The sequence below is a fragment of the Rattus norvegicus genome, chromosome X (genome assembly GCF_021556685.1).
Source record: "Rattus norvegicus strain SHRSP/BbbUtx chromosome X, alternate assembly SHRSP_T2T, whole genome shotgun sequence".
NCBI classification, from domain to species: domain Eukaryota; kingdom Metazoa; phylum Chordata; class Mammalia; order Rodentia; family Muridae; genus Rattus; species Rattus norvegicus.
In genome coordinates, this window is record NC_141554.1 from 98,543,627 (window position 1) to 98,554,377 (window position 10,751).

A 10,751-nucleotide genomic window follows, 5' to 3' on the forward strand; every position below is an offset into this window, starting at 1 on the left:
CATTTATAGGTGGTTCATCTAATGAAAAGGCCACAGATATGATTGGATCACTTGCTTATTCTCTTGAGTTTCTGCTGCTTCAACACAGATTATTAAATTCCATGCTTTAGCCGCTGTTTTTAAATGTTAAAAAAATCAAGCTTTCAATTCACATACTGATAGCCAATGTGTGGCTTGTGGTTTACAATTGATTTCAATTACTTAATGCTTTATTAGAGACAGGTTTTCTACTTGAAATCAGTGAGTGACGATTTCAATGTGAATTGTCTGACAACTCATTGTCCTTTCAGTGCTCTGGCTCAGACAACTAAACAAAACCATAGACCCACCTCTTTAAAAATGGTAATAGAGTTGATAACACACCCTCACGAAAAGAGGAAGACTCCGTTTGTTTACTTTCAACTCCCAGCCTCACCCTGCCAGCTCAGAGATTTCTAGTAAGACTAAATCTGGACAATATTTACAAGATTTGACATTTCTAATTAATGCTTATGTTTAGGTAAATAAAGTTTGTGAGGTGCTAGAAAAATGGCTTAGTGGTTAAGAGCACTATATACTGTTCCTTTATAGGACATTTAAAAACTCAAACTGGATTTTCTGGGCTCCTTAACAAGGGAGGACAAGATTCCAGACAGATTATAGGCCTTACATAAGAACAATTAGTCAAAAAATCTCATTCTTTATATATTCAATACAATTATGCTAGAAACGATAATTTGGTATACAAGTCAATTTATAAATACAAGTGCTCAGTGTCCTCAACTTAATCCTCGAGGACTTACCTTAATAAATAATATCTTTACTATATCTTTATAAATAAAAAGGGGGAGTTATCCCTGTATGCTAAAATATGCTCCTTTTATTTCAATTTTAAAATATTTCAATTTTAAAAATTTGGATGCCAAAGTTTATGGCACCCTACAACTAGGCATACTTCTGCCTAGGTGAAATAGAGAGATCCACTTATTGACATGTTCCTGTCCAGATATTTTATATGGGGAAGAGGGAATGTTTGTGTTTTTTCTACAGGATGCTACAGGAATGTGCCAGCTGCCTGAGTGTCTGGTGAGACATGCTGATCCTGGGAGCATGAAGATTCAGCTCTCCTGGTTCGGGTCCCTGGAGTCATTCCTCTGCCCTGAGAGGAAGATAGAAGATTCCCCTTCATCCTTTGTCATCACAGAGATTTTGCCATTGCTGCAGTCAGTGTTACCGCTGCCTGCGTGTGTTCCCGTCCCATTGTGGCCTACACTCAGACTCTGTACACTGCTGCTTCCTGGAGAAGACTGGACTCCAGCTGTTACCCCTGTCCCTTCATTTCCCTGGTGACTCTTGCTGCCTTAACTGGTAACTGGTGTTGTCATTTTACAGACTGTAGCTTCACAGAAAGCTACCTGTGTAAAGCTACAGTGACTGGAGAACTCTGTCCTGGTTATACAGATCTCAGAAATGGTTCCACTGTCTGCTGGTTGTTCCAGAGAAGAATGACTGATCCTGAACTGTCCTGGAAAAGACCTTGACACTTTTGCTGCTATTGTAGCAGCCATTACTGCTGCAGACATTGTGTCTGCAGTGTCTGGAGTTATCCTCCCCCGATCTATTGTTAGACAAGTACAGTGGGTGAACTTTCTAGAGTAGTTACTAACAATTGGGAATTCTAAATTTTATTATAAGAGCAGCTTTACTACGGTCCTTGGTGGTAACAGCTGAGGAGGACCATATGAGGTGCCCACTACTTATCGGGAGTAGCTCTCTTTGATGCAGCCCTATGTTGTAGATCAGTATTCGTACCATGGTTGGTTTACAAACTCAGATCTCAACAATAACGTGACAAGGCCGTTATCACTCAAGCACTTGTGGCCATTATACAAAGGGCCTCACCTGGAATTTGGTTATCTTGCTCAAGATTTACTCTGTATCTGAGTTCCCTGCTCCTACACCCCATGGATCTGTGGGTCCATTGCACTGGGAGGAGAGGGATACTCTCTGTATCTGAGTTCTCTGCTCCTGCACCCCATGGATCTGTGGATCCATTACACTGGGATTGAGAGAGACTCAGTGTTCCTTTGATCAGCCCTTGCACATCGCTGAGGTTTCCTCATTGCACGCGATAGGGTGATCATTTCTGCTATAAAATTATATAAATTATAAGGGTGAGATGTAGAGGGCCGCAATAACATGCGCCACCACTAGATGGCGCTGGCTTCCACTGCGCCCCACGTGGAAGGCCAAGTCAGTCAAGATGGCGCCAGCCTTCGCTGCGCCAGCTGGCCCCCCTCTCAGGAAGTTAACTGTGCACATGTGCAAGAGTGCCTTCCTGCCAGGTCTTTGCCCATTCCGGGGCGTGCCTGATGAGATCATGAGTAAGCAACCAATCAGGTGTGGATGCGTGCTCGAGGGTTAAATAGGCGCGCGGGGCTTCTCCATGAGATAGGAATAAAGTATCAGTCATAGCAAGAATTTCTATGTCTCGCGTGCTTCTTGCCGGCGGAAAGTCGCGCGTGGGACAGGTAATTTTTATAAAAATGGGGGAAGTTTAGTTCTTTAGTTATTGGCTTCTTGCAGGCAGAGATCTGCTCATATTCCATCTTGTTCCAATAAATAAAATCATGGAAGATCTCATTGATTACATGACTATTAAATGGGTTAATGTTCCTTAACCATAATATTGACACATGACAAGTGTTCAATTAAAATTTTACATTGATTTTTATAAAAACTGAAATCCAATAAAGATGTGCTTTTTACCTATGTAAAAGTTGCATTTCAATCAATAAATTTTAAACATTTTGTCCTGTATTAATATTTCAATTGAAGAACATATTTTATAAGACTTTATAGGTGTCTTAGATTTTCTTAGAGGGTCATATATCATATAATAATACAAGTAAATGTTATAATTATACCACTGAAGTGTTTTGTAATAAAGGTTAAACTATTGTCACTTGAACCTATGTTTATTGGTTTAGTATTAAGCAGCAGCTGTTACTACTGTTAATCAAACCTTGCCAACAACAATTTGTATAAAGTTGTTATATTTATTATGGTCATTGATTGCAAAACAGTTTGCAATGATTGTGTAAAATGGTGCAATTACCAGACTCTCACATTAAAATGCAGAATGACAATTGAATAGGAATGTTAATGAATTTAAGGTCAATGTAAATTTCATTTTAAAAACATAGATTCACAAAAACTTCATAGAAAAGTGAATTTCATAATAAGTAGTAGGAATACAATGTGATCACAAGAAAGTAAAATTGATCATGTCTAATTACTATATGTTTTGGTAGAATAATTAACACATATATCTATTGAGAGTTCTGTTAGAACAAATCTGTAGCAGGATTGCTCACAGTATTTTTAGCACTATTTTTCTTCATTTAAGTTTATATGATTTGTGTGTGTGTTTGTGTGTGTGTGTGTGTGTGTGTGTGTCTGTCTATCAAATAACATGGACTTTGAGGTCAAGAGAACACCTTATATGAATTTAGTTTCTGCTTCTACATATGGATCCCAGAGATCAAACTGAAGCCTTTAATCTTGGCAGCAAATACTTAACTATTGATCTAGCTTTCTCACCCCAGAGATGGAAAAGGAAGAAGGACAGAGAGAAAAAGAGAAAGAGGGGGGGTGGGGGCAGAGAAAGAAAAAAACTCTCAATTGAAATATCACTAACTAGGAATACTTCTGAGATGAGAACTACGCAACCCATCAGCTCTCAGGCCAGAAAAGTCAAGATTGTAAATGTAACAAGTGGGGTTGATTGGTGTCTTGATATTTTACCCTTTGTACAGAGTTTTATAGGTGAGATACCAAAAGATACTTGATTTCATCAAACAATATGGCTACATTAATTTATTCCACTGAGCTTAATAATGGTATAGAATATTACAAAATAAAGTAACTTCCATGGTGCCTTATTCTCCATTTGGAAGAGGAAATTTGGAGTGTTTTAATAATAATGGTTTAGAGTATTACACAATAAAGTAACTCCCATGGTAACTTATTCTCCAACTTGAAGAGGAAATTTGGTGTGTTTTAAGAGTTGAATATATTTCTGATCTTCATGTCTTTAAATATTTTCATTTTGATAACTTAAAATTTATCAACTATAGATAAAGCATCCTTTAGTTGTATAAAAAACACAGTGTTCCAATTAAAAGACTTGGAATTTTTTGGAAATGCTGTTAGTATTTTACTGTGTGACATTGCTAAGTCATGTAAAGTGGTCCAGATCTTCTGGTTGGTGACTTTTGCCCTGAGAGTTGTTGAAGTGAGAGTGCATGATCAACGATGTATAGCTGGTCAGTAATATTTTAATGAAGATATTTAACGAATATTTCAGGATAATAAAATTATCTTTCTGCATGGTAATAGTGTCTCAGCTGTGTGTGCTTGAAAATGATTTTACAAAATAAAATGCTATATGATTTTCTTTCTGTGTTAGGATACATATGGAAATAGAATTAGATCTGAAATACATTTTCAAAGAGAAAGAAAGATAGAAGGAGAGAAGAAGATTCAAGGAGGAATTGTTCCAACAATTAAATAGTTGCATTCAAGGTATATTTAAGTAATAAATATCTTGTACTTAGTATTATTTATGTTTCATTAAAAATTTGGAAAGTAATCAATATTTGTAAAATACTGTCATGGGGAACCTTAAGAAAGTATTTTAGTAGCTTCCCACAAATACTAAGAAATGCTTCTATACTGAAGACATGAATATTTAGTGTATACAGCATCATCTAAATATTGATGTATATAGCAAATCTTCAGTTGTATTTCTACAATAATTCTTCATGCTTGATTCAAACACCCATTCTACACTTAAAAATAGAGGTATATTATTCTTAGCATATGATAAATAAAGGCTATCTACCTGTGCAAAATATTAATGCACCTGCGAAAGTCATCATTTGAATAACATCTCTACAGAAATCTTAGACAAAATAATTGTTTTACTTATAGAGACATTCATTCAACACATGAAATTGATATATTATGTGGACAGATGGAAAAGAATTTTGATAGGATCTTTAAAGATACAGTAGAGAGGTGGATACAAAGAAGCCCAGCAGGAATACACTGGAAGGAAACATTTAAAGATCTCAAATAAATCAGTTGCCTTCCTCTATACAAAAGAGAAACAAGCCGAGAAAGAAATTAGGGAAAGGACACCCTTCATAATAGACCCAAATAATATGAAGTACCTCAGTGTGACTTTAACCAAGCAAGTAAAAGATCTGTACAATAAGAACTTCAAGACACTGAGGAAAGAAATTGAAGAAGACCTCAGAAGATGGAAAGATCTCCCATGCTCATGGATTGGCAGGATTAATATAGTAAAAATGGCCATTTTACCAAAAGCAATCTACAGATTCAATGCAATCCCCATCAAAATACCAATCCAATTCTTCAAAGAGTTAGACAGAACAATTTGCAAATTCATCTGGAATAACAAAAAACCCAGGATAGCTAAAGCTATCCTCAACAATAAAAGGACTTCAGGGGGAATCACTATCCCTGAACTCAAGCAGTATTACAGAGCAATAGTGATAAAAACTGCATGGTATTGGTGCAGAGACAGACAGACAGACCAATGGAATAGAATTGAAGACCCAGAAATGAACCCACACACCTATGGTCACTTGATTTTTGACAAAGGAGCCAAAACCATCCAATGGAAAAAAGATAGCATTTTCAGCAAATGGTGCTGGTTCAACTGGAGGGCAACATGTAGAAGAATGCAGATCGATCCATGCTTATCACCCTGTACAAAGCTTAAGTCCAAGTGGATCAAGGACCTCCACATCAAACCAGACACACTCAAACTAATAGAAGAAAAACTAGGGAAGCATCTGGAACACATGGGCACTGGAAAAAATTTCCTGAACAAAACACCAATGGCTTACGCTCTAAGATCAAGAATCGACAAATGGGATCTCATAAAATTGCAAAGCTTCTGTAAGGCAAAGGACACTGTGGTTAGGACAAAACGGCAACCAACAGATTGGGAAAAGATCTTTACCAATCCTACAACAGATAGAGGCCTTATATCCAAAATATACAAAGAACTCAAGAAGTTAGACCGCAGGGAGACAAATAACCCTATTAAAAAAAAGGGGGGTTCAGAGCTAAACAAAGAATTCACAGCTGAGGAATGCCAAATGGCTGAGAAACACCTAAAGAAATGTTCAACATCTTTAGTCATAAGGGAAATGCAAATCAAAACAACCCTGAGATTTCACCTCACACCAGTGAGAATGGCTAAGATCAAAAACTCAGGTGACAGCAGATGCTGGCGAGCATGTGGAGAAAGAGGAACACTCCTCCATTGTTGGTGGGATTGCAGACTGGTACAACCATTCTGGAAATCAGTCTGGAGGTTCCTCAGAAAATTGGACATTGAACTGCCTGAGGATCCAGCTATACCTCTCTTGGGCATATACCCAAAAGATGCCCCAACATATAAAAAAGACACGTGCTCCACTGTGTTCATCGAAGCCTTATTTATAATAGCCAGAAGCTGGAAAGGACCCAGATGCCCTTCTACAGAGGAATGGATACAGAAAATGTGGTACATCTACACAATGGAATATTACTCAGCTATCAAAAACAACGAGTTTATGAAATTCGTAGGCAAATGGTTGGAACTGGAAAATATCATCCTGAGTGAGCTAACCCAATCACAGAAAGACATACATGGTATGCACTCATTGATAAGTGGCTATTAGCCCAAATGCTTGAATTACCCTAGATCCCTACAACAAACGAAACTCAAGACGGATGATCAAAATGTGAATGCTTCACTCCTTCTTTAAATGAGGAAAAAGAATACCCTTGGCAGGGAAGGGAGAGGCAAAGATTAAAACAGAGACTGAAGGAACACCCATTCAGAGCCTGCCCCACATGTGGCCCATACATATACATCCACCTAATTAGACAAGATGGATGGAGCAAAGAAGTGCAGACCGACAGGAGCCGGATGTAGATCGCTCCTGAGAAACACAGCCAGAATACAGCAAATACAGAGGTGAATGCCAGCAGCAAACCACTGAACTGAGAATAGGTCCCCCTTTGAAGGAATCAGAGAAAGAACTGGAAGAGCTTGAAGGGGCTCGAGACCCCATATGTACAACAATGCCAAGCAACCAGAGCTTCCAGGGACTAAGCCACTACATAACGACTATACATGGACGGACCCTGGACTCTGACCCCATAGGTAGCAATGAATATCCTAGTAAGAGCACCAGTGGAAGGGGAAGCCCTGGGGCCTGCTAAGACTGAACCCCCAGTGAACTAGACTATGGGGGGGAGGGCGGCAATGGGGGGAGGGTTGGGAAGGGAACACCCATAAAGAAGGGGAGGGGGGAGGGGGATGTTTGCCCGGAAACCAGGAAAGGGAATAACACTCAAAATGTATATAAGAAATACTCAAGTTAATAAAAAAAAAAAAAAACTCAATGTATTTAGCACACAGGATAAAGATAGAGGTATGTATGCTATGCTCCTGTTATTTTTATTTATTTTTATATATTACTATAAACGTCATGTTATTTAGTGGTGATTTGGAGAAACCTGATGCTCAAGCTGCTTTTAGTTGATTTTGAAACTCATTAATTTCAAGAGTCACTCTAATACTATGCTGTTCTTTTTCTTTTGACTTTGTAAAGGATACCCGTGACTATGGCCCCCAAATTCATTGAAATTCCAGTGATTATTTCCTCCCTGTATCTTCCTCAGCAAGAAAGATGTTTTCTACTCTGAAAAATCATCCAGGGGAAAGAAGCTATTTCTCATCATCCCATTATTTTTGGTAAAAGGCACATTTGGTACCATAGTAATTAACTACAAAATTTACTGTCTTTTGAAAGGGCACTAAAAAGTCTAAATCATGAGATGTTCCAATCAATATAATTGCAGAGCATGTGAGTCAGGAAAACAGGTCATCCAGAGGGTGAAAGCTACCTTGCTTTGTATCTATTAAATCATCCCATAATTCCCTACATTACTCATGAACCTGCAACTTAAAAGCAAGAGAATCTTTATTGTCAGGAGCTCACAGCTTCATTAATTGCTAGTGGTCAAATATATATTTTGTTTAAAATTCTCATGGTTTATTTTGGTCACAATCTCCCCCCTTTCCAATTCCTTTAAGATTACCCACCTACTAACTCAAGTTTCTCTCTTTACATAATTAATTAATTAACGAGTCAATTTCATTTTCAAACTTTGTTTTTTTTTATTCTACTCTTGTACATTAAATCTTGGCTGCACCTTCTTGTCACTCACCTAGTCACATTCCCTGCCACTCTCCTTTTTCCCCAGATCCATTCCTTTGTTTTCCTTCAGAAATGAGAAGACCTGCCAGGGATATCAACCTAACATGGCATAAAAAGTTACATGAAGAGTAGGCAAAACTCATATCAAGCCTGGACTAGGAACCAAGGAGGAAGAAAAGGGTCCCAAGAGCATGTGAGAGAGTCAGTCAGGTATACCATCTACTTCCACTGTTGGAAGTCCCAAGCTAAACAACTATAACCTGTATGCAGAGGACCTAGATCAATCATGATTATTCACTATTACTGTATTTTTCTCTTCAGATACTGTCTATGAACCTAGAATCAAAGATAATTCCATATAATGTGATAGCAAATATTCTTTAAATATGCCCAAGACTTAGATTTATGCACCTAACTGAAATATGTTTTTTTGATCTGCATACATTCATATTGAAATATACTCTAATTTTGATTCTAATAAGAACAATTTTAGATTTCATCATTTACATCTGCAGACTGTATTGAATATATTTCTAATTCTTATTCAATCTATTCAATTACTAGAATTTAAGAGGTAAATGGTCAGGTTTTTTGTGCCAGACAATAATTGACTTTATATTTCTTTGCATGTTTTTTGGTGGAAAACGTCTCATCTTTTTACAAATAAATATGAAACAATAAGTAAGACCTCAGATGCAAGCAACACACTTAGAAATAACTTAAGTGAAAGTTATAAAATTAATTTATCTTCTCACTAAAAGCACATAGCTACTAAAGGTCTGTGCTTATCACACTTAAATATTAATTCCATATTCCTTCTTAATTAGCATATTTAAATCATTACTTTTATAAATTTGTTCAATCTTGTAAATATATATATATGTGTGTGTGTGTGTGTGTGTGTGTGATGTGTAATTGTACCCTTGCATCTTTTCTTATATATATATATATATATATATATATATATATATATATATTTAACAGCTGAAGTTCTATATTTTGAAAAGAACAAATTAATTTATATATATGCATATATATTCAATATGATTCTCAGTGTGTTTTGATTCACATATGTACATTATACATATATACCAATATATGCATATGTATATATCAGGCCTCAATCTACTTTTTGCAATGCTGTTCATTTATTCAGCTTCTACTTTTGCAAATACATCAGCAAATCTAATGGCTCTCTTGGATAAGAGTTTTTGAGATACTTGAATGCCATTTCATGACCTATTTGATCTTCTTTGCCAGGAAAACATCCTTACTTTTGGTTTTCAATTGCTTCTCCAGTGAACAAGAGGCATAAATGTACTCTTGAATCATTCGTTCTGAACAGCAAATGTTCTATTAATGTAGTTCCTGTCCCTGCCTTGATGTCATATTCATAAGTTGATGCCAAATTCACAACCTCTTTAAGTATAATAGCCTTTCTATTGAATTTCTTTTCCTATTTCTTGGACCCTGTGTTCTTAGAACTAAACATTAAGTGCAGTATTTTTTATATACACCCATTCAATTTAACCATATAACCTGGGGTTCTTTTTAAAGTCTTATGAGAGCATCTTTTAATTTAAAAGTTTTGGCATTTAGAGTTTCATTGAAACAGACTTTTTAATATGGCTGGTAGGCTATAATCAAAGATAAAATATATTTATTAATAAATGTTCTTAGATAGTGCTTATAATACTTTGTTGCATAATAGAATCAACTACAGCATTCTTTCTCTTCTCTTTTCAGACATGGTCTCATCATATAGCCTTTCGTGGCCTGTGATTTACCATGTAGACCAGGCTGCGCTTGAACCAATAGAAATCTGGTTGCCTGACTACTGAACGCTGAGATTAATGGATTTAAGAACCTTTTTAAATTATCTGATATATATACACCTGACGTACATCAAACCAATTGGCTGAGACTCTCCAAGGGTGTACTTCTGAATTAGAATTTTTTTAAAGATTCTCACATGCTTCTTATAGGCAGCTGGAATAAGATAAAATAACCAGCAATTGTATTTCTTTATTTTCATTTTCTTCATTAGAAATTGTATAATTCTAAAATATTTCCTTTTATGAGCTAATTTGAAGAACAACAATATCAACTAACCAGACTCCCTAGAGCTCCAAGAGACTAAATGACCAACCAAATAATACATATGAAGGGACCCAGGGCTCCAACTACATTTGTAGCAGAGGATGGCTTTATCTACCATCAATGGGAGGGCAGACTCTTGGTCTTGTTGAGGTTCAATACCTCAGTGTAAGGCAATGCTAGGGCAGAGAATCAGGAGTAAGTGGGTGGGGGAGCATGCAGGTGGGAGGGGGAAAGTGATGGGTGTTTGCGGAGGAAAAACTGGGAATAGGAATAACACTTGAAATGTCAATAAATAAAGTAACAAATAAAAAAAGAAACCAACGACCCAGCTGAGGCTGTTCAGGAGCTGAGGTTCATCACTTC